Genomic DNA, 24,859 nt, shown 5'->3' with positions numbered 1-24,859 from the left:
TATTTGTAATATGAAACTATGTTTTTTTATTGCGCTTAGCACCCAAAAAGTATATTCATTCACTCATTCACGTGTTATGAAAAAATTCGCACCAAAATTGCAGCAATCCACAAATGACAAATAAAATAATGTTACTAATTTGTTGTTCGCCAAAAATGCGCTCTATTTCCAATGTGGTCACTACAAATGATGTTAGCCAGATTGGGTTAATTGGGTTAAGTATGGCTACAACAACATTATTTGAAATTATTTGTTTTTTTTTTCAGTGGCAGTGAATAATGTGAAAATAACTATGCTTAGTAAAGCTATGCTTAAAAAAAATATATTACTGTAGTTTCACACCAAGTAGGGCAAATAATTTAACTTGCTTTGTGTGACTAATTGTTGGCATTTCAATTGAGATTTTTTCGAGTTAGTCAAAATATTTAAAGGATTGGAGCATGAAACGCAAAAGGCGTGAGTTTTACAAAACGATTTGCTGAATTACATGTTTATTTCCAAAAAAGCGTTAGCACGAAGTACAAGTGAAGTTCTTTTGAGAAGAACTTGGTACGCTTCTTATCGGTAACATCGGATTCTGACAAGTAATTGTTTTAGTATCCGTTTATTATTGATAGCGAACTATTATCAACAAGTCTACAATTTGTTATCGAATTGTTATTTATATTGAAGTTTTATGGATATCCGTTTCCTAGCCAATCGTTGAGTCGTTGTTAACAAATCGACAATATGCCGATAACAAATTGTTAACACTCTAATAAAAAATCGATAACTTTTTGATATCAAATCGATACATTTGTGATGACGAAATTGATAACTTTTCGATAACACGCCGATAGCAAATTGGTAACACCACGAAAACAAATCTGTAAGTTTCCGAAAGCATATTGTGACGAATATTAGTATTACTAAGCGATACTTCCACCACTAAGCCGATAGATACTAAGCAGTATGTACGCAAACAACTCAATCATCTATACACATACATACAAGGCAGCAGGGAGATACTCACAAACGCATGTCATCATCAGCGAAATATTACTCATATATACACTCGCGTATGGATGCAAACTACAAATATACATGTATATAGCTAGTTACAAGTAGAAGATATGTACAGCAGTTCTAGCAGGCGAAACGTCTAGACTGTAGTAGAGAAATGCGAATGAAGCAGCAGAGAGTATAAAAGAGCGCAAGCTGAGCAATCATGAATCAGTTTGATTTAAACACGCTATCAGTTACGAAGTGAAGTTTAATTGCGAAGCACTTTCAAAGTAGTCTAATAAAGACCATTTTGTAATACAGAATATTGGAGTGTTTTATTTAACAGCTTAGCGATACGAACGTTAGCAGAAGGTTTCAAATAAGCGAAATTTCTATAAATTCGTTACAATATATATTAATATATAATAATATTTTTTATAACTTTATCACCTTTTGATAAAAAATCTTAAAATTTTCGAAAACAAATTGATAAAACTTTAGTTTAAAACGGATTTTATTTAATATCTTTTAGTTCTACTTTGTTTTGTTTTATTTAATTAAATTTTATTTTCTTTAACTTCATTTTTGTTCATTTTATTTTATTTAAGATTATTCAATTTTATTTTGGTTGATTTTATTTCATTCTACTTTATTTTATTTTAATAGTTTATTTATTTAACTTTGTTTTTTTTATTTAATTAAATTTAGTTTACTTAATTTAATTTAAAATTATTTAGTTATCAGTATTTTAATTTAATTTATTATACTCAGCTGAGCAGACCTCACAGAGTATATTAATTTTGTTCGCATAACGGTAATCCGTAACGGCATAAACTAATCGAGAGATAGATATAGACTTCTATATATCAAAATGATCTGGGTGAAAAAAGAAATTCATTTAGCCATGTCCGTCCGTCTGTCCATCCGCCTGTAAACTCGATAACTTGAGTAAATTTTGAGGTATATTGATGAAATTTGATATGTAAGTTCCTGGGCGCTCATCTCAGATCGCTATTTAAAATGAACGAAATCGGACTACAACCACGCCCACTTTTTCGATATCGAAAATTTCGAAAAAGCGAAAAAGTGCGATAATACATTACCAAAAACGGATAAAGCGATGAAACTTGGTGGTTGCGTTGACCTCATGACGCAAAATATAAAATTAGAAAAATTTTGGACAATGGGCGTGGCACCGCCCACTTCTGAAAGAAGGTAATTTAAAAGTTATGCAAGCTGTAATTTGGCAGTCGTTGAAGATATCATGATGAAATTTGGTAGGCACTTTACTCCTATTACTGTATGTGTGCTAAATAAAAATTAGCGAAATTAGATAACGAACACGCCCACTTTTAAAAAAAAATTTTTTTTAAGTCAAATTTTAACAAAAAAGTTAATATCTTTACAGTATAAAAGTAAATTATATCAACATTCGACTCCAGTAATGATATGCTGCAACAAAATACAAAGATAACAGAAAATTTCAAAACGGGCGTAACTCCGCCCTTTTTCATTTAATTCGTCTAGAATACTTATAATGCCTGTGAAATTTGGTAGTGATATAGATTCTATGACGGTAACTGTTTTCTGTGAAAATGGGCGAAATCGGTTGAAGCCACGCCCAGTTTTTATACACAGTCGACCGTCTGTCCTTCCGCTCGGCCGATAACACGATAACTTGCGCAAAAAACGATATATCTTAACTAACCTTAGTTCACGTACTTATCTGAAGTCACTTTATCTTGGTATAGAATATGGCCGAAATCCGACTATGACCACGCCCACTTTTCCGATATCGAAAATTACGAAAAATGAAAAAATGCCATAATTCTGTACAAATATGAAAAAAGAGATAAAACATGGCAATTGAATTGGTTTTTTGACGCAAAATATAACTTTAGAAAAAATTTTGTAAAATCGGTGTGACACCTATAATATTAAGTAGAAGAAAATGAAAAAGTTGTGCAGGGCGAAATCAAAAGCCCTTGGAATTTTGGCAGGGATACTGTTCGTTGTATGACATATATAAATAAATTAGCGGTACCCGACAGATGATGTTCTGGGTCACCCTGGTCCACATTTTGGTCGATATCTCGAAAACGCCTTCACATATACAACTAAGGGCTACTCCCTTTTAAAACCTTCGTTAATACTTTTAATTTGATACCCACATCGTACAAATACATTAAATAGTCACCCCTAGTCCACCCTTATTGCGATATCTCGAAAAGGCGTCCACCCATAGAACTAAGGCCCACTACGCTTTAAATAATCATCAACACCTTTCATTTGATCACCATATCGTACAACACACATTCTATAGTCCTTTATGGCGATATCCTGAAATTGCGTCCACCTATAGAACTATGGCGTACTCTCTTTGAAAATATTCTGTAATACTTTCCATTTGAAACCCATGTCATACAAACACGTTCCAGGGTTACCCTAGGTTCATTTTGCTAAATGGTGATTTTCCCTTGTTTTTTCTCCAAAGCTCTCACCTGAGTATGTAATGTTCGGTTACACCCGAACTTAGCCTTCCTTACTTGTTTTATTTGACTTTATTTTATTTTATTTTATTTTTGTTTGTTTAATTTTATTTTATTTTATTTTATTTTATTTTAGTTTTTTATTTTATTTGATTATGTTTTAATTAATTTAATTTAATACAATTTTTTATGTTATTTTATTTTATTTTATTTCTATGCACTTTATTTTATTTAGTTTATCTTATTTTAATTTAGTTTGTTTTATTTTATTTGCTTTTGTTTATTTTATATTATCTCATTTTTTAATTTTATTCTATTTTAATCTTATTTTATTTTATTTAAGCTTATTTTATTTTATTTTGTTTGATTTTATTTCTTTCTACTTTATTTTTTTAACGCTATATTATTTTAATAGTTTATTTATTTAATTTTGTTTTTATTTTATTTAGTTTAATTTAATTTAACTTTATTTTATTTAATTTAATTCAATATAATTTAGTTGTTAGTCATTTAATTTAATTTAATATATTTCAGATAATATTATTGTTTTTATTTTATTTTGTTTTATTTTATTTAATTTTTTTTTCTAATTTTATGATATTTACTTTATCTTATTACTTTATTTTATTTTAATTTATTTTTTTGTTTTATTTTATTTAATTAAAATTTTGTTTTACTTTATTTTAATTTGATTCCTTTTCATTATTTTATTTTACTTTTTTATTTTATTTAATTGTATTTTAATTTATTTTTTTCAATTTAGTTTTATTTAATTCAATTTTATTTTTTTGCAGTTTATTTTATTTTATTAAAAAAAAAATACCGAATTATCGACCTTTTCATCTTAACTTTCCAATTTGCTGGCCGAGGTCTATACACACAAGTTTTTTGTTCTGCCAATATATTTCGAATTACCGTCGGTAATCGTCTTCAGAAAAAAATGTATTTACACTTTTGTACTTCTTAACGTGGAGTATAATACTTATTTCATTTATTTTATTTTGATTAATTTTATTTTATTTTATTTTTGTTTATTTTATCAAATTTTTTATTAAATTTTATTATATTTTATATTTTTTTGTTTTAGCTTATTTTGGTTTATTTTATTTTAGTTTAATTTTATATAATTAAATTTTTTTTATTGTATTTTATTTTTATTATTTTATGTTTTTTCTTAGTTTACAATACATTACTTCATTTGAATATAATAATGTACATTGTACATAGATTTTACAACCAACAAAGTGCTGACAAGAAACCAATTTCTACATAAACCTGAGTTCCTAACCTAACTTTCTGAATCAGTAACAAAAAATATGCATTTACTCATATTTGCCATTATATCGCTGGTTCTTTGTTTCCAACAAAACAGGAGCATATAAATCTCTTCATGCATTTGCATGCATAAAAATTGTGTATATGCTCAGAGAATTCAATTTGTACGTAGGTGACTTAGTTGCCCTGAGTGGTGCTATGCGATTTAGCTCATATCAACTTCACCAAGTACTTTGTTCGCACATTACGCTACGGTGCAGTAACTACAATTACGCTCTCATTCTTTATTACAACATACAGCATACCAATACTATATACACACTACGCCTATGCTTACACATTCTCTACATGCTACTCCATACAATATAACAATAATACGCCTGCATTTATATTCTACATATATCATCCAAATAGCATACCACTTACAAATAATACGCTTACGCTTGCGCATACATCTTACGTTAACGTTCAAGATTCCGGCACTCAGTGAATAAAGACGTTTGCATATCAAAAATTTTGAGATTTAGGCGCAAATTTTTGACCAAGTAATTAGTTATAAACTAAAGCTCTAATGTGACTCAAGCCCAAATGTTTATTAGAAGTAATGCTAACGCTAGCGTAAACATTTCTACTTGTTTTATTTATCTTGTAAATCTATTTAACTTCGTTAAATAACGCTTTATACACGCCGTAATTAAAATTTTAGGTTTCCAACAATTTTAGCAAAAACTTTCCATTTTCCCAACCAATGAGAAAACTTAAAGAATTTATTTTCCAAAGTTTTCATTGAAATATTAAAATTAAGCAAAATTAAGTCATTTAATTGACAGAACTTCAGAAAGAATGCCAAAGTGATAAATACTCCAACGCGCAAAATTAGATGTGAAACTATGGAGATTCATGCAAGTATAGCTATTGAGAAGACTCAGCGTCCACCAGGGCGCATTCAAGCGATTAAATTAATTAAAAAACACACAAAATTTTCACAGCCAATGCTTCTATGAATAATTAAAGAAAATCAAAACAATTAAGGAAGGCTAAGTTCGGATGTAACCGAACATTCATTACATACTCAGCTGAGAGCTTTGGAGACAAAATAAGGGAAAATCACCATTTAGCAAAATGAACCTAGGGTAACCCTGGAATGTGTTTGTATGACATGTGTATCAAATGAAAGGTGTTAATGATTATTTAAAGCGTAGTGGGCCTTAGTTATATGGGTGGACGCCTTTTCGAGATATCGCAATAAGGGTGGACTAAGGGTGACTATAGAATGTATTTGTACTATGTGGGTATCAAATTAAAAGTATTAACGAAGGTTTTAAAAGGGAGTAGCCCTTAGTTGTATATGTGAAGGCGTTTTCGAGATATCGACCAAAATGTGGACCAGGGTGACCCAGAACATCATCTGTCGGGTACCGCTAATTTATTTATATATGTCATACAACGAACAGTATCCCTGCCAAGATTCCAAGGGCTTTTGATTTCGCCCTGCAGAACTTTTTCATTTTCTTCTACTTAATATGTTAGGTGTCACACTGATTTTACAAAATTTTTTCTAAAGTTATATTTTGCGTCAAAAAACCAATTCAATTACCATGTCTTATCTCTTTTTTCATATTTGTACAGAATTATGGCATTTTTTCATTTTTCGTAATTTTCGATATCGGAAAAGTGGGCGTGGTCATAGTCGGATTTCGGCCATATTCTATACCAAGATAAAGTGACTTCAGATAAGTACGTGAACTAAGTTTAGTTAAGATATATCGTTTTTTGCGCAAGTTATCGTGTTAACGGCCGAGCGGAAGGACAGACGGTCGACTGTGTATAAAAACTGGGCGTGGCTTCAACCGATTTCGCCCATTTTCACAGAAAACAGTTACCGTCATAGAATCTATATCACTACCAAATTTCACATGGATTGGTGAATTTTTGTTCGACTTATGGCATTAAAAGTATTCTAGACGAATTAAATGAAAAAGGGCGGAGTTACACCCGTTTTGAAATTTTCTGTTATCTTTGTATTTTGTTGCAGCATATCATTACTGGAGTCGAATGTTGACATAATTTACTTATATACTGTAAAGATATAAAATTTTTTGTTAAAATTTGACTTTAAACAAATTTTTTTTTTTTAAAGTGGGCTTGTTCGTCATCCAATTTCGCTAATTTTTATTTAGCACACATACAGTAATAGGAGTAACGTGCCTACCAAATTTCGTCATGATATCTTCAACGACTGCCAAATTACAGCTTGCAAAACTTTTAAATTACCTTCTTATAAAAGTGGGCGGTGCCACGCCCATTGTCCAAAATTTTTCTAGTTTTCTATTTTGCGTCATAAGGTCAACGCACCTACCAAGTTTCATCGCTTTATCCGTCTTTGGTAATGAATTATCGCAGTTTTTCGGTTTTTCGAAATTTTCGATATTGAAAAAGTGGGCGTGGTTGTAGTCCGATTTCGTTAATTTTAAGTAGCGATCTGAGATGAGCGCCCAGGAACGTACATACCAAATATAATCAAGATACCTCAAAATTTACTCAAGTTATCGTGTTTACAGACGGACGAACATACGGACGGACGGACGGACATGGCTAAATGAATTTCTTTTTTCACCCAGATCATTTTGATATATAGAAGTCTATATCTATCACGATTAGTTTATGCCATTACGGATTACCGTTATGCGAACAAAGTTAATATACTGTGTGAGCTCTGCTCAGCTGAGTATAAAAAGAGCAGCAATAAAAGTTTAATGAAAAAAAGAAATAAAACTTAGAAAAAAAGTAAATATTGAATGTTGTTGATAGCCAATAGAGCTATGAACGCTAATTAGAGGGATCGTAAATAGAGTTAATAAAGAGAAGGAAAGTGAGAAATTTGCTAGAGCCAAGAAAATGGTGGCGTAGAGCGAAATCGCTAAAGAAGCGTATATCAAAGTGTTCAGGAAAATTTATAAACTATTGAATCTTTCCTCACGCTGTTGTTGTTGCTGTTGTTATTGTTTGCAATAAAAGTTTAAACCAACCAGCCACCAAAGCGTGGTGGATTGTGGTTGATGAAGTGAGCAGCGTAGGACAAATTGAAAAACTCGTAAAAAGGTAAATTCTGAAAATCAGTAACCTGAAGCCAAAAAGGGTTAGACTTTGTTGAACGCTTTTCATAATTGGAAGTATGATTTTGTATTAATAAATACAAGTTGAAGCACAAAGTTGATAGATAGTTGGTTATGGTGCGCTTCGCTGATTAAAGTGCATAGACTAAGAGTGTTGTCAGTCAGTCGTAACTGCTGTTTGTGGCATGGACTCAATTAAAAGTGAAGTCACTTAGCTTATTGGCGGTGAGAAAATTAACTGTTTATGATTGAGTTTTTAATTACTGAACTTTTTAATTGGAACCTCAAGCTGCTTGTGTACTCAGATTGTAGGGGTTGTTTTGGTTAAGAAAAGGATTCTGTAATTTGTGTTAGGGATTGAAGGTAAGAAATAGCTACTTAAGTTAAATCGGCAAAGCGACGCCGAAAACCTAGGCAATAAAAATAAAGGTAAGGAACTATATCCTCCTAAGAAAGAAACTTTAGGCCGAGTTTCTCTTTCAATTTGCGCCGTGCTCGTTTTAATTTTTCCTACAATTGACGTGACGGGATCTACTTGTTTTAAGTCGACTCCGAACTCTGCAAGGCAGATGAGTTTTTACTGAGAGCTTTTTATGGCAGAAATACACCCGGAGTGCTTGTTAAACACTACCGAGGGGCGACCTCGTTTAGAAAATTTGTCTTCTAATTGAAAAAACTCGTTTCTAAAAATTTAATGTTGCTTGGACGGGAGTTGAACCCACGATCTTCGATGTAGTAGGCGGAGCACGCTACCACTACACCACGGCGACCTAGGCAATAAGGGATTGAAATAAAAAGCGCATGTCTTCAACCTGTCTTTGTTCACTTGCGACACTCGAAGCCATTATTCTCCCCTATTTCACCGCAAACCCGCGACTTGCCAAGCATGGCTTTCGAAAACTTCATAGCACAAATACCGCGTAGAACGACATCAACACACAGATAAATTGCGGATTGAATCAATATCCCTACCACAGAACAGTACTCCTAGCGCTAGACCTATCACAAGCTTCTGATACAGTAAATTACTGCACTTTAGTGCAAGACTTGGAAGGGTCCACCCTTCCTCCTAGTCTCATGAGGTGGACTTTGCAAATTATCTGTCTGGACGGCAAGCATCGGTACAATTCACGAACGTAACATCTAAAACAAGAAGAGTTAAACAAAGGGGTTGGTGTCCTATCCTCGATTTTCTTTAATTTCTATATATTGAAGTTCCGTTCGCCATCTGAAAGATTTACCATTATATCCTATTCCGATGAATCCACGATAATGGCAACAGGTACCGGCCCGTTTATGAGCTATGCAATAAAATAAAAAAAACATCTTCTAAGTCTTTCTATTTTCTTCGCCTCGCGCAAACTAATATTGCCACCGACCAAATCCTCGGCGAACTTATTCACAACGTGGACAGGACAAATGTCGACCATATTGGACATCCACGCCGATCGATAGCATTACCCTACCGACTGTCTTACATCCAAGAATAGTGGGTGGGACGCTCGATCAGGGCCTATATTTTGGCGAGCATGTATGTATCCGCAATTGTGTATAAAATCCGGGCCATAAAAAAAGTCTCCAATTTCTTGCCGGCAGCACTTGCGATAAAGATAAAGAAACGTCCGTTACCATTTACAAAGGAATTTTCAATATGGTCGCCGATCCTATGGGATATACGCTGGAAGTAACTGCAGGCCTATTACAACACCGCCCTCAGAGCTGCTACGGTTTGTTTTCTTATGTTCCCAACACACCATCTACTACAGAGTGAGGCGAGAGTACTCCCCAACAGTTTCTCTTGAATACACAGAACCCTGGGCATCCCAACAGACATCTGTTTGAAGAGACCCCACCTCCCAGAGGCTTAAGCAGTAATCTCCGCAAGGTTTATAGGGAATACGACACCTGATCCTCAGTGATATTCAGAAAAAGGCGTCGGACATATGTGACAGAAATTGCCGAGCGAGCCCCGTTTTTAAAGTTAAATACCACGAAATCAAATTAGAGGAGAGCAGCAGCCCCAGGTAGGGCACGTCACTCTAGCTCAGCTTCGCTCTGGATACCTTTATACGTTAAACTCTTACCTATCCAGAATCAACACCGACATATACATGTATCCCCTTCTTTTTTGTAATTTTCGGTTTGGAGAGGCCTTGTATCCAATCCATCCAGCCTTTTCCTATTTCATCATTACGACGTCACTTTTATACGATTGGGAAGGCTGTGCTTAGTGCACTCCCATGCACCTTTTCAGTTTGCTTTCCACCCGCAAAACTGGGCTGTTTAATATGCGCTGCTACGTCGGAGCTTTTCTAGACTTCGTAGACACTTCATTGTTTTCGCTATTAAATCGCCGCGGAACATTTTCCATTGCTTTGTAGCATGCATCCAACAAATGTTTCCGAAGTGTAATGTTGTTGTTGTTGTTGTTGTTGTAGCGATAAGCTTACTCCCCGAAGGCTTTGGGGAGTGTTATCTATGTGATGGTCCTTTGCCGGCATTAAGGTACTAGCCCGACCATCTCGGGAACGATTTATATCGCCACATTAAACCTTCAGGCCATCCCTCCCTCCGCACCCCCAAGTTCCATGAGGAGCTTGGGGTCGCCCGAGCCTCGGCTGTTAATGAAACAGGATTCGCCACGGATAGATGAGGTTGACATTTGGGTTTGGAGAAGCTATAATTGCGTTGGCAACCTGAAAGTGTTGCGCTACACAACCCCTTGAATCTGGTATTTTAGTCGCTTCTTATGACAGGTATACCCACCGCGGATATATTCTGACTAGGGGGTCCGCTGGGCACTCAGAGTGTAATCCTATCCAACAATGCTGTGTAGTTTGCATCTCGAGCTATAGAATCTAGGACACTCGAAAAATATATGATATATATCTTCTACTGCATCACATTCACAGCAGCAATTGGTGAAGATAATCCTTGAAGCATCCGTGGCCACTTAGGAACTGTGTGGGGCAGAAATCTCAAAGACGTGTTGGTATTACGTTGACTTTACCCCGGGGGCGTATGGTACCAGTTGATATACTAGTTGGTTTATGTAAGACCACCATACCCTTTGGCATAATAATCAGTCTATGAATCGGCGTCATATTAGTTGACATTTTAGTCGATATAGGCAACAGCTGAATGCCTTTTAATACACTACCCTGTAAAAAATTGTGCGATTAATCCATAATGAGACTGGTCTCCGATTGATCTCTTTTGTCTACATTTGGGCATAATTGATCCGCTTTAGTCCCTTTCGGGTGCAGTTGGGATTACACAGTTTGAAAGCTATGTAGCCCATTTTAAGAAATATGACAAAAACGGCAACGAAATGAGTAAAATAAAAAAAGATTACAATTGATTGGATTGATTTATTTAAGAGAAATGCGGATACCTATAACGAACCTAAATTACTACAACTTAACGACTAAGCCGAAGTTAGGATTATACTTTCGGATATTTTTTATTCCTTTTTGAAAAGCGGGCAAACAACTTTCATCTAATATATTTTGTAGCTTGGCAAACCCTTCGATTGTGTTTCTGCCATGAAAAATGCGACTTCATATGTTCCTATATGGGTACAAAGGGGATTGGTGTTATCGACCCCTTTAGGATATAAATGGGTACAATTAGTCTCTTCATAGGACATGCCCAAACAAAAGGGAAGAGTTCAACTCATACAAAGAGATCAAAACTGGCATTGGTCGCATACTCCTTTGCGACTCATCCCGGATTCATCCTAGGCTAATCGCATTTTTTGCAGCGTAGCCATTACATACATCCGTATCCTACCAGTTTATGGTATTGTAGTCCTATTCTTGTCGAAAAATCATGCGAAAAATGCTAAATTATTGCTTACGGTGCTAGAAGCCATCTCCTTCTTACGTTGGGTCAAAGTGACTTGTATGAGACCCCCCATAAAATTCTAGTCAACGAACTAAAATATTTGCTGAGGACTTACTTTGGCTTTTCACTGAAGCGTTGTATTGCACTTATGTCGTAGCTTAGACAAATAAAGTTATTGACCAGTTGTATAACTGTTGATGACATTGTTGCTATTGTTTTGTACTCATCACATACCTCAGGCGAATGGAATGTTATTTTATGTAAGAAGGAAGTTAGTGACATTAATAATAATGTCGACACTAATGTGACTACCAGCACAAATGTGCAAATATATATACAACAATATATTCATAAAAGATGCACAGTCACGCATATCTACATATATCTATAAAGTAGTGAATAAGTTCAAGTGCTTTTATGGTTTGAAAGTGTTAATGTTGATTTTGTCGCTTTTAGCATAAGTGCCATTTGATGTCCAGCGGCTTTATGCACAACAACAATTTTATAAATACTCGCAAAGCTTGTGTGGCTTTGAATATAAGGCTAATATGTAGATATGTATATACCATTTTGTATATGAAATATATATATGATAAGAGTTTAGTTATGCCTTTATCGCAATATATTAATTCATAGGAAGAGCTTTAACTCTGCCCTTGAGTTATATTAATAACTTGTGCTGTGCTGTTTTCGAATTTTTTCTACAACTTTGTGGAACCTACATACATATTTGATGCCTATTTCAAACGCCATCTGCGAGGCAAATTAATTTTATCTTAAAAGCTTCTCGTAGCACTACTCCATGCTGTTGCTCGTTGTATTGAGTAATGGCAAATGTGAACAGAAAGCCGCAATGATATGTTGATAGCGTGACCCCTCTTTCACACCAAACGTCGTAGATTCAAGTTCCTTTCGAAGCGTTATCCATTTTTTATACTCAGTTGAGCAGAGCTCACAGAGTATATTAAGTTTGATTGGATAACGGTTGGTTGTACATATATAAAGGAATCGAGATAGATATAGACTTCCATATATCAAAATAATCAGGATCGAAAAAAAATTTGATTGAGCCATGTCCGTCCGTCCGTCCGTCCGTCCGTCCGTTAACACGATAACTTGAGTAAATTTTGAGGTATCTTGATGAAATTTGGTATGCAGGTTCCTGAGTACACATCTCAGATCGCTATTTAAAATGAACGATATCGGACTATAACCACGCCCACTTTTTCGATATCGAAAATTTCGAAAAACTGAAAAAGTGCGATAATTCATTACAAAAGACAGCTAAAGCGACGAAACTTGGTAGATGAGTTGAACTTATGACGCAGAATAGAAAATTAGTAAAATTTTGGACAATGGGCGTGGCACCACCCACTTTTAAAAGAAGGTAATTTAAAAGTTTTGCAAGCTGTAATTTGGCAGTCGTTGAAGATATCTTGATGAAATTTGGCAGGAACGTCACTTCTATTACTATATGTACGCCTAATAAAAATTAGCAAAATCGGAGAAGGACCACGCCCACTTTTAAAAAAAAAATTTTTTAAAGTAAAATTTTAACAAAAAATTTAATATCTTTACAGTATATAAGTAAATTATGTCAACATTCAACTCTAGTAATGATATGGTGCAACAAAATACAAAAATAAAAGAAAATTTCAAAATGGGCGTGGCTCCGCCCTTTTTCATTTAATTTGTCTAGGATACTTTTAACGCCATGAGTCGAACAAAAATTAACCAATCCTTTTGAAATTTGGTAGGGGCATAGATTTTATGACATTAACTGTTTTCTGTGAAAATGGGCGAAATCGGTTGATGCCACGCCCAGTTTTTATACACAGGCGTCCGTCTGTCCTTCCGCATGGCCGTTAACACGATAACTTGGGCAAAAATCGACATATCTTTAATGAACTTAGTTCACGTGCTTACTTGAACTCACTTTATCTTGGTATGAAAAATGAACGAAATCCGACTATGACCACGCCCACTTTTTCGATATCGAAAATTACGAAAAATGAAAAAATCCCATAATTCTATACCAAATACGAAAAAAAGCATGAAACATGGTAAGGTAATTGGATTGTTTTATTGACGCGAAATATAACTTTAGAAAAAACTTTATAAAATGGTTGTGACACCTACCATATTAAGTAGAAGAAAATGAAAAAGGTCTACAGGGCGAAATAAAAAACCCTTAAAATCTTGGCAGGTATTACATATATAAATAAATTAGCTGTATCCAACAGATGATGTTCTGGGTCACCCTGGTCCACATTTTGGTCTATATCTGGAAAACGCCTTCACACCACTCCCTTTTAAAACACTCATTAATACCTTTAATTTGATACCCATATCGTACAAACTCATTATAGAGTCACCCCTGGTCCACCTTTATGGCGATATCTCGAAAAGGCGTCCACCTATAGAACTAAGCCCCACGCCCTTTTAAAATACTTATTAACACCTTTCATTTGATACCCATATCGTAAAAACATATTCTAAAGTCACCCCTGGTTCACCTTTATGGCGATATCTCGAAAAGGCGAACACCTATAGAACAAAGGCCCACTCCCTTTTAAAATACTCATTAACACCTTTCTTTTGATACCCATATTGTACAAACAAATTCTAGGGTCACCTCTGCTCCACCTTTATGGCGATATCTCGAAACGGCGTCCACATATGGAACTAAGGATTACTCCCTTTTAAAATACTCATAAACACCTTTCTTTTGATACCCATATTGTACAAACAAATTCTAGGGTTACCACTGGTCCACCTTTATGGCGATATATCGAAACCGCGTCCACCTATGGAACTAAGGATTACTCCCTTTTAAAATACTCATTAGCACCTTTCATTTCATACCCATATCGTGCAAACGCGTTCTATAGTCACCCCTGGTCCACCTTTATGGCGATATCTCGAAAAGGCGACCACCTATACAACAACCACCACTCCCTTTTAAAACCCTTATTAATACCTTTAATTTGATACCCATATCGTACAAACATATTCTAGAGTCACCCCTGGTCCACCTTTAGGGCGATATTTCGAAACGGCGTCCACCTATAGAACTAAGGCCCACTCCCTTTTAAAATACTCATTAACGCCTTTCGTTTGATGCCCATATTGTACAAACAAATTCTAGGGTCACCCCTGGTCACCTTATGGCGATATCTCGAAACGGCGTGCACCTATGGAACTAAGGATTACTCCCTTTTAAAATGCTCATTAACACCTTTTTTTTGATACCCATATTGTACAAACAAATTCTAGGGTCACCCCTGGTCCACCTTTGTGGCGATATCTCGAAATGGCGTCCACCTATGGAACTAAGGATTACTCCCTTTTAAAATACTCATTAACACCTTTCATTTGAAACCCATATCGTACAAACGCATTCTAGAGTCAACCCTGATCCACCTTTATGGCTATATCCCTAAATGGCATCCACCTATAGAACTATGGCCCACTCCCTCATAAAATACTCTTTAACGCCTTTCATTTGATACACAGTCCAGGGTTTCCCTCGGTTCATTTTCCTACATGGTTATTTTCCCTTATGTTGTCACCATAGCTCTCAACTGAGTATGTAATGTTCGGTTACACCCGAACTTAACCTTCCTTACTTGTTTTTTAATATTGTTATTACAATTTAAATTATATTTTTAGAAAAGTCCTTCTTGGTGATAAAATTCCACTATTTTGACTTTTATATACAGGGCTGTTCAAAACTGTTTATATTGAATATACAAAATTATATATACACTGAAACTGTTTTAAATTAAAATAAAAAGATGATAAAAAAATTTTAAGGACTACCTTTATATAAATGGACCAAAAAATTGAAGGCAATTTTTCCTTAAATACAGACATAGTCTTGTTGAATTTTGACAAATAAACTTTAACAATAGCTCTTGTCAAAGAATTTTGGGATTTAAAACTATAAAGGTGGAGCGCAATCTTTCAATTTAAGGCAAACCATGTACTTGGGATTAACTAATTACACGTGCTCTGTCTTTATAATTTTAAATCCCAAAACTCTTTTACAAGAGCTAATAAAGTTTTTTAGTCAAAACTCAACAAGACTATGTCTGTGTTAAACGAAAAATTGCCTTCTATTTTTTGGTCCCTTTATATAAAGGTATTCCTTAAAATTTTTTATCATCTTTTTACTTTAAATTTTTTAGTACTGCCTACAAAAAGGCAATTGCAAACTTGATTAGTAATTTAAGTAATTCCTAAGTGAAAATTCTTATCTTTATTTATTTGTTCAAAATAGCAAGATTTAATAGAATTAGTGGAATTTTCGCTGACAACACTGGCGAAAACAAAAGAACTCCACCTCGTTTGTCAGCTACTTAATTTGCACAGCTGAAAATCGTGGTGAAATTCGCATACGCCTGAAAGTCTAATAGAAAATCGTGGTGAAAGTCGCATACGCCTAAAAGTATGCAATGACGTGCATTGAGTTAGGCCTTCAACGAGGTGGAATTATACAACGCCTACAACACTCAGCAGGCAAGCCATGTAAGTATGGCATAATCTTCTAAATAGTTCGACTTGTGCGTTACGTAGCTCAAATTTTTTGATCAAACATTGCACTGTCACCGAGTTTTAAACTATATTTCAGGTTTCAAGACTCCAGATATCCAGGAAGTTAGTTAAAAATCGATTGCAAGATTCCCAATTTAAAACTAGTTTTCTCAACATCTCGATCCATGTGCCACCTAGCGGAATTTTTTTGATAAAATATTGCGTTGTCACTGGGTTCTAACTTACGGCCCAAGTTTCATGTCTCTAGATCATCGGGAAGTTACTCAAAAATCGATCGCTTCCCCCCGTTATTAAAGGATTTGCAGTTATCTGGATCTGGCGCGCCACCTAGCCGAACTTTGTTTTCTATAAGTTGTATTGTCACCAGGCCTCTAACCAATGCAAAGTTTGAAGTGTCTAGGTAACCGGGAAGTTAGTTAAAAATGGATTGAAAGATTCCCAAATTAAAACTTGTTTTCTTACTATCTCGATCCGCGTGCCACCTAGCAAATTTTTTTTTGATCAAATGTTGCATTGTCACCGGTTTCTGACCCACGGCCCAAATTTCAAGTCCCTAGCTCACCGGCAAGTTACGCCACCTAGAGGAACTTTGTTTTTCATAAGTTGTATTGTCACCAGGCCTCTAACCAAGTGCCAAGTTTCAAGTCTCTAGGTAACCGGGAAGTAAGTTAAAAATGGATTGAAAGATTCCCAAATTAAAATAAATTTTCCTAATATCTCGATCCATGCGCCACCTAGTGGAATTTTTTTGATAAAATATTGCATTGTCACCGGGTTCTGACTTACGGCTCAAGTTTCATATCTCCAGCTCACCGGGAAGTTCCTCGAAAATCGACTGTCAAATTCCCCTCGTTTTTCAAGGATTTGTAGTTATCTCACTTAGCGCGCCACCTAGCGGAATTTTGTTTTCTGTAAATTATATTGTCACCGGGTCTCGAACTATGTGCTAAGTTACAAGTCTCTGGGTAGCCGGGAAGTTAGTTAAAAATGGATTGAAAGATTTTCAAATTTAAATTAATTTTCCATGCGCGGATTTTTTTTGCAAATTAAAATTAATTTTCCTAATATATCGATACATGTGCCACCTAGCGGAATTTATTTGATAAAATATTGCATTGTCACCGCGTTCTGACTTACGGCTCAAGTTTCATATATCCAACTCACCGGGAAGTTACTCAAAAATCGATTGCAAGATTCCCTGCGTTTTTTCAGGGATTTTAGTTTATCTCGATTCGTCTTCCACCTGGCGGTATTTTGTTTTCCACGAATTGTAATGCCGTCGACTCGCAAACTATGTGCTAAGTTTCAAGTCTCTGGATCACCGAGAAGTTGGTTAAAAGTCGATCGCAAAATTTCCATTTTACAATTAATTTTCTGTATATCTCGATCCGTGCGCCACCTCTTCGATTTTTTTTTTCACTTGCATTGTAATGTCTCCCAGATCTGAACTATGTTCTAAGTATCAAGTGTCTAGCTCAGTAGGAAGTTACCGAAAAAGACTTTTCCGTGGGTCAAAAATTCGTATGGAAAAGAGGGGACAAACATGAAAGGGACTTAATATAAAGGTAGTAAAAAAAAAATTATTTTAAATGTTTAAAGAATATTCATAGTCCCCTTAATGAATAAATTCAAATTCTTCTCAGTGCTACAATATTTTTGAAAAAATTTTTGTTGTCAATTTGTTAGTGTAAATTTGAATATCATACTAAGGTGTCTTGGTTTCATATGGAAGTGCTTTTTCGTTGCATTTTCATATGAAATTCAGGCACTTTCATATAAATGGAACTTATATGAGAGAGAGAGAGAGCTATGGAAACTTTTTTTATATTCAAAGTGTGAGTTTGTAGCAACGCCTATTCTTCAGGGCAAACCAAAAACAAAAGTGCTATAAGTGTATATAAGTTGAACAGCTCTGTTTATATAGAACAATCCCACAAAGTGCGGTTTTGGAAAACAAAAATTTGTGTGTTGATTTAACCACATATGACGAAGCATCTTGAAATATGCGCTATTTCGGCATAGATCTACTAATATTTTTTACCGAAAACTTCGACTAAAGGAGTAAGGCCGCTTGTTGATACAATAATAAAGCATTGAAATCATTGTCTTCCCGACAAGCCATATGTACATATTTACTCACACATTTAATGATACAGAAGTGGGTATATCACCAACCCAATAGAAGTTATTATTTATTAGTCGGATTTAATCACTCACCTAAGATTTACAATATTTGCTTTCATCTGAAATTAAAAAGAAAAAAAACGTGCATAATTAAATACTAAAAAACATGCATGGGTAAACATATGTATTATGGCGAATACAAGCAATTCCGACACAGAACTATGCCGGTAGTAAATAAATGATGTACAACCACAACAACAATGTAAGCAGGTGAGACAGTTACCCACACATGAGCACACTAGTTAAGAGCGTAGACGATATGACATACATGTGAACACAACACGAGAGTGTGCAGACTACATTGCTAAACATATACATAGCAGATAACAGCGAATATGAGATACAGAGATATGAGAAAGGTAAATAAGCAACTTATCGAAAAGGCTATTCTCGTAAGGTTTAAACCCTGTGAGAAATAGGTGAACTAAGAAACTAAGAGTATATTAACAGCGCAGTCAGTGAAAGAGTCAATTAGTTTGGTTTTAACACGCTATAAGTGAAGTATCCGAATGTGTTGTGAAGTTCTACTGCCAGAAAAGTGCTATACATAAAGCGAATTTTATATAGAGTTCGTATCGTATTAAACAACCATCAATGATAAAAAAAAAAGTTTGTATATATTGAGTACTGGTAGCCACCATTTCATAAATTTTCCTAATCCGATTGCCCATTTTGGCCACCGTGGTGTGATGGTAGCATGCTCCGCCTACCACACCGTATGCCCTGGGTTCACACCCCGAGCAAGGCAACATCAAAATTTTAGAAATAAGGTTTTTCAATTAGAAGAAAATTTTTCTAAGTGGGGTCGCCCCTCGGCAGTGTTTGGCAAGCGCTCCGGGTGTATTTCTGCCATGAAAAGCTCTCAGTGAAAACTCATCTGCTTTGCAGATGCCGTTCGGAGTCGGCATAAAACATGTAGGTCCCGTCCGGCCAATTTGTAGGGAAAATGAAGAGGAGCACGACACAAATTGGAAGAGAAGCTCGGCCTTAGATCTCTTTGGAGGTTATCGCGTCTTACATTTATTTTTATACTCAGTTGAGCAGAGCTCACAGAGTATATTAAGTTTGATTGGATAACGGTTGGTTGTACATATATAAAGGAATCGAGATAGATATAGACTTCCATATATCAAAATAATCAGGATCGAAAAAAAATTTGATTGAGCCATGTCCGTCCGTCCGTCCGTCCGTCCGTTAACACGATAACTTGAGTAAATTTTGAGGTATCTTGATGAAATTTGGTATGTAGGTTCCTGAGCACTCATCTCAGATCGCTATTTAAAATGAACTATATCGGACTATAACCACGCCCACTTTTTCGATATCGAAAATTTCGAAAAACCGAAAAAGTGCGATAATTCATTACAAAAGACCGATAAAGCGACGAAACTTGGTAGATAAGTTGAACTTATGACGCAAAATAGAAAATTAGTAAAATTTTGGACAATGGGCGTGGCACCGCCCACTTTTAAAAGAAGGTAATTTAAAACTTTTGCAAGCTGTAATTTGGCAGTCGTTGAAGATATCATGATGAAATTTAGCAGGAACGTTACTCTTATTACTATATGTACGCTTAATAAAAATTAGCAAAATCGGAGAAGGACCACGCCCACTTTTAAAAAAAAATTTTTTTTAAAGTAAAATTTTAACAAAAAATTTAATATCTTTACAGTATATAAGTAAATTATGTCAAGATTCAACTCCAGTAATGATATGGTGCAACAAAATACAAAAATAAAAGAAAATTTAAAAATGGGCGTGGCTCCGCCCTTTTTCATTTAATTTGTCTAGGATACTTTTAACGCCATAAGTCGAACAAAAATTAACCAATCCTTTTGAAATTTGGTAGGGGCATAGATTTTATGGCGTTAACTGTTTTCTGTGAAAATGGGCGAATTCGGTTGATGTCACGCCCAGTTTTTATACACAGTCGTCCCTCTGTCCTTCCGCATGGCCGTTAACACGATAACTTGAGCAAAAATCGATATATTTTTACTAAGCTCAGTTCACGTACTTATCTGAACTCACTTTATCTTGGTATGAAAAATGAACGAAATCCGACTATGACCACGCCCACTTTTTCGATATCGAAAATTACGAAAAATGAAAAAAATGCCATAATTCTATACCAAATACGAAAAAAGGGATGAAATATGGTAAGGTAATTGGATTGTTTTATTGACGCGAAATATAACTTTAGAAAAAACTTTATAAAATGGTTGTGACACCTACCATATTAAGTAGAAGAAAATGAAAAAGTTCTGCAGGGCGAAATAAAAAACCCTTAAAATCTTGGCAGGTATTACATATATAAATAAATTAGCGGTATCCAACAGATGATGTTCTGGGTCACCCTGGTCCACAAATTGGTCGATATCTGGAAAATGCTTTCACATATACAACTACCACCACTCCCTTTTAAAACTCTCATTAATACCTTTAATTTGATACCCATATCGTACAAACTCATTCTAGAGTCACCCCTGGTCCAACTTTATGGCGATATTTCGAAAAGGCGGACACCTATAGAACGAAGGCCCACTCCCTTTTAAAAATACTCATTTTCATTTGATACTCATATTGTACAAACAAAGTCTAGAGTCACCCCTGGTCCAGAAAGGCCCACTCCCTCTTAAAATACTCATTAACTCCTTTCGTTTGATACCCATATTGCACAAACGAATTCTAGAGTCACCCCTGGTCCACCTTTATGGCGATATCTCGAAAAGGGGTCCACCTATAGAACTAAGCCCCACGCCCTTTTAAAATAATCATTAACACCTTTCATTTGATACCCATATCATACAAACAAATTCTAAAGTCACCCCTGGTCCACCTTTATGGCGATATCTCGAAAAGGCGAACACCTATAAAACGAAGGCCCACTCCCTTTTAAAAATACTCATTAACACCTTTCATTTGATACCCATATCGTACAAACAAAGTCTAGAGTCACCCCTGGTCCACCTTTATTGCGATACCTCGAAAATGCATCCACCTATAGAACTAAGGCCCACTCCCTCTTAAAATACTCATTAACTCCTTTCGTTTGATACCCATATTGCACAAACGAATTCTAGAGTCACCCCTGGCCAACCTTTATGGCGATATCTCGAAACGGCGTCCACCTATAGAACTAAGGCCCACTCCCTTTTAAAATACTCATTAACACCTTTCGTTTGATGCCCATATTGTGCAAACAAATTCTAGGGTCACCCCTGGTCCACCTTTATGGCGATATCTCGAAACGGCGTCCACCTATGGAATTAAGGATTACTCCCTTTTAAAATGCTCATTAACACCTTTCATTTGATACCCATATCGTACAAACGCATTCTAGAGTCACCCCTGGTCCATCTTTACGGCGATATCTCGAAAAGGCGTCCATCTATAGAACTTAGGTCCACGCCCTTTTAAAATACTCATTAATACCTTTCATTTGATACCCATATCGTACAAACGCATTCTAGAGTCAACCCTGATCCACCTTTATGGCTATATCCCTAAATGGCGTCCACCTATAGAACTATGGCCCACTCCCTCATAAAATACTCTTTAATGCCTTTCATTTGATACCCATATCGTACAAACGCATTCTAGAGTCACCCCAGGTTCACCTTTATGGCGATATCTCGAAAAGGCGCCCATCTATAGAACTAAGTCCCACTCCCTTTTAAAATACTCATTAACACCTTTCATTTGATACCCATATCGTACAAATAAATTCTAGAGTCAGCCCTGGTCCACCATAGAACTATGGCCTACTCTCTCTTAAAATACTCTTTAATACCTTCCATTTGATACACATGTCATACAAACACATTCCAGGGTTTCCCTCGGTTCATTTTCCTACATGGTTATTTTCCCTTATATTGTCACCATAGCTCTCAACTGAGTATGTAACGTTCGGTTACACCCGAACTTAACCTTCCTTACTTGTTTATTTTATGATTGCCCATTTCAGAGCGAAAGCGATTTATAAAATTGATGTCGATCACGGATCGTATAACGCGATACGGGCCAAGAATAGTTGAACCTATTTATTTTACAGTTCAGTGATTCGAGCGTTTACAGAAGGCGCCGTATTATCGATAATTTCTTAAGATTCGTAATAGAATGTACAGGCGTGTGTATTTTATGTGAATTATTTTGAATAAAATTTAATGGCAAATTCAAAAATATTTATTTTCTTTTTGCGAAGAGCTTCATCGGTTTCACATCAATAATAAGCGTTACCGACAAGTTTTTGTTTTATTATTGGCTTATTATCGTCGATTTATCGGTTTGCTATCACTAGGTTATCTTCTTCTTGTTGCATATTATCGAAGGGTTACAGCTATGTCATCGATTTTATATTGAAATTTTATCGGTATCTGCTTCGTAACATCCGGTGAATCGTCGATAAAAAATCCGATATCTAACTTTTTGATAACAAATCGAAAAGTGTTTGTTAACAAATCGATAACAATTTGATAACTTCTTTGAAATATATGGAAAACTTATTGATAATAAGCCGATATCTTGTTGATAAAAAAACGAAAACTTCTTTTTGATAACACATTGATCATTTTTTGATAACTTTTTGATAAAATATCGCTAACTTTTTGCAATACTTAACTTACGATAACAACCTGATACCTCAACGGCTTACAATCGGCAACTCATTGAAACCCTTTGTAAGCGATACAAAATTTATGACATTTCGATAGTAAATCGATAACTCATATAAACGTGTTTAACCGGTCTATAACTAACCAATAACTCATCGTTGACATACAGCTAATACTTGGACCGTGTAGTGACTACATGCAAGCTTACATTCTGTATTCCCCCATACAGCGTTCCGCTTCCAAAACTCACGCTTGCGCTTGCACTTACCTTACACTTATATTATGGATTCCACCATACCGTGAGCAAAGATGTCTACACATTGCAAACAAGTTTTGAGAAAATTGGCGTTTACAACGATTTTCGCGCCAACCATTTAATTGATAATGCCCATCTCTAATGCTTTATGGTCTTTTTTTTGCTTTCTTGTTTCTTCGACAAGCACGCATTTTTTAAGCATTTGCGTATTTTTTTGAGTATCGAAGGTAAGTATTTCTTAAAACACTCTGCGCGCCAAGTTTAATGCCTTTGTGCGACGCTTAAATCAAAATTCAAGCAGCTCCAACAACAACAAAAATTAAAGAGCGCAAAATTTGGCTCATGGGCATTGCAGTTACGCCTTGTAGAGGCCAAGTTATTTGTAATTTTTGCAAATGGAAAACCGTAAAAAAAAATATTAACAAACAAAATCTTGAAAAATTGTAGATAGCAACAACATTAGTAAAGGTGTTGCAACACACCTGTGGAGTAGCCATAACATGGCGCGCGCGCGCGCATGCTGTAAGGTGCGGAAATGCTTTACGATAGATTATGATGCTAGAACAAAAAAAAAATATTTGCAATAAAAACCATAAAAATGTTCAATAGCAAAAATATAAAAATTACAACATTTTTTAATTTAAATTGTTAAAGCGATTGCGCCATTTTTGCAAAGCTAGGATCATTTTTTATTGTTTCATTGCAACATAGCAGGGGTGGGCAACCAACGAGCAGCAGCAAAAGGAATTGGCATAAATAAGCGGCATAACGTGAGCGACGTGGCTGCCAACAGATGTGACGGCTGACAAGGGATTCCCTTTGAATCAGAAGGGGTTTTTACCACGTATGGTTCGTTAGGCAGGACGTTCCCATGGTTCATAATGAAACTCCCTTTTTCGAATACATTTCTTCCGAGTAAGAAGGGATTTGCCTCCCCTTAAACTTAGAAGATAGGTAATTCAATAGCGTTCTGTGACAGCGCGGACTCCCCTATTATCCTAAGCTGTTTACTAATGGTTGCTTCAGTCAACCTGCCTCCATTTTTATTTGAGAGAGATGAAATCGCTACAGCCACTGTCTTGTATAAATAGACAATAGTTCACATTACTAATGACACTTACTCGTCGGTACAACCAAAACCACCTTCTTCGATTCGATGGACATCCTATTCCTAAGTCTATGCTATTTTTCCCGTCATCACTCTCTGGTAAGAGCTAACGTCGGTAATATACTCTTCAAACGTCACCGATACTTATAGTTCTCCATCATGTCTCTACGAGTGTCGCCATAACAAACGGTGCACCGTCAAAACACACGGAGCGTTACCATTACTAATAGCACTCCGTCATCACTCTTTGAGCGCCACTGTTACTAATAGTACATTGTCATCACTCTTTGTTGGGAACCAACATCGTTAATATTCTCTCCCAGCGTCACCGTTAATATAAAAAAAACCGTTGGCTTGTAATCTAACTCTCTCTGTGGAGAACCGTCGTCGTCCTTGGAGGGCATCTACCTCGGCGAGATTACCCACGCGAAGCC

General features: G+C 35.6%; 1 protein-coding gene across 13 annotated transcripts in view; it reads right to left on the bottom strand.

Moving 5' to 3' along the window:
- B4 overlaps positions 1 to 24,859 on the bottom strand; it is a 628,513-nt gene that overhangs the window by 363,735 nt on the left and 239,919 nt on the right. For all 13 annotated transcript variants that reach the window (XM_067765289.1, XM_067765287.1, XM_067765288.1 and 10 more), the window contains one exon: positions 18,485 to 18,510. The gene's annotated coding sequence lies outside the window, so the exon portion shown is untranslated. The remainder of the gene's footprint in view (positions 1 to 18,484; positions 18,511 to 24,859) is intronic.

Source organism: Eurosta solidaginis, chromosome 2 (assembly GCF_040869045.1).
Source record: "Eurosta solidaginis isolate ZX-2024a chromosome 2, ASM4086904v1, whole genome shotgun sequence".
Taxonomy (NCBI): domain Eukaryota; kingdom Metazoa; phylum Arthropoda; class Insecta; order Diptera; family Tephritidae; genus Eurosta; species Eurosta solidaginis.
Note: the sequence above shows the minus strand (reverse complement) of the source record. Positions and strands in the feature narration are given on the sequence as shown.